This window comes from Etheostoma cragini, chromosome 5 (genome assembly GCF_013103735.1).
Source record: "Etheostoma cragini isolate CJK2018 chromosome 5, CSU_Ecrag_1.0, whole genome shotgun sequence".
NCBI classification, from domain to species: domain Eukaryota; kingdom Metazoa; phylum Chordata; class Actinopteri; order Perciformes; family Percidae; genus Etheostoma; species Etheostoma cragini.
The window spans coordinates 1,153,681-1,154,879 of NC_048411.1; the positions used below are offsets into that span (position 1 = coordinate 1,153,681).

The 1,199-nt window shown below is 45.5% G+C and overlaps 1 protein-coding gene across 22 annotated transcripts in view; it reads right to left on the bottom strand.

Moving 5' to 3' along the window:
• The window catches only part of arvcfb (ARVCF delta catenin family member b), a 207,133-nt gene that overhangs the window by 104,104 nt on the left and 101,830 nt on the right, over positions 1–1,199 (bottom strand). The gene's annotated exons all lie outside the window — the stretch shown is intronic.

Genomic DNA, 1,199 nt, shown 5'->3' on the forward strand with positions numbered 1-1,199 from the left:
GGGGGGCAGTAGCAATCTGGCAGTAGCCCGCAGTCCGAAGACAAGACCTCCTTCAGTCTTTGGCTGAATCACTGATGAATTATTACTGTTATTCAGATGGGTCCTTCATAGGAAAAGTAAAGTTGGATTTTTGAAAAAGCCTGGCAAGATGATGACTGCTGGATTATTCATCATTTTTTCCTTTTTCATTCACAACAAATCTGTTCTTCTATTTTTCATGAGCAGAAGATGCCTCGGCCTCTGCAACTACATTTGGAGGATTTGGGCGCTAGCCTGCTGTTCTGAAATGAAGGAGAGTTTATATTTAACTCAGACGTGGTCTCGTGCAGACTCCCCCACTAATTGAGGGCTATGCAGTAATCGTTCAGTTGGCTAAAAGTCATTTACCATAAGCTCTGCTGTAGCATTAGGATGAGCTTAAGGCAGATCAGCATCCCTCTCCTCTCCCCCTGCTATCTACATACAAACTAAAAAAACAAGAATACAAACTGATTTTGGGTTGCTGGACACCCAGAAGATACTGTACACTATGTAGAGTACAGTATGGAGCAGCACTGCAAAATGTGGCAGCTAGAAGGAGGTCAAATGCTAACTCAATGCCTGTTCCAAACTATTCTTTGTCACTCGCAAAAGCGAGAAGATCACTTTGAATGACAACCAAACAACAACAGGGACACTGAAATCGATCCATATATGGCCCATGTGGGACCTGGACACTTTGGACTCCCTTTTCCATACAGCACTGCCCAAGCAGGTGCTCCCCAGCTGAGGAATGCCCAGCTGAGTTGAAAAGGTCACATCAAGATGCTGGCCTGCTCTTAAGTATGCCAACTATCTCAGTCTTAAGGGGGTCACGGACGCAGGGTGGGAGGGGGCATCCTGCATCTCCCCTACTAATTTTGGGATGCATGTGGAAAGGACATACGCTCAGGTTGTTGTCTTTCCATTTACATTTTCCAAACAAGGATTTCAAACAGAAAAAGACATTTGCCCTGCTTTTGATCCATCAGCTCACACTTCAAACTCATCAAAAGCAAAGGATGGAGAGAACTGAGAGAGTGTGTGAGGGAGGAAAACAGCTTCTCTCTTCGGCAGTTATCTGGTGCCACTCATCCACGGGGGCAACTGTTAACGTGTTATTATCAGAGCAGCGTGGAGAGCTGACAGAATGGTTTCGTCTGCTAGACAGGGCTTTGGTA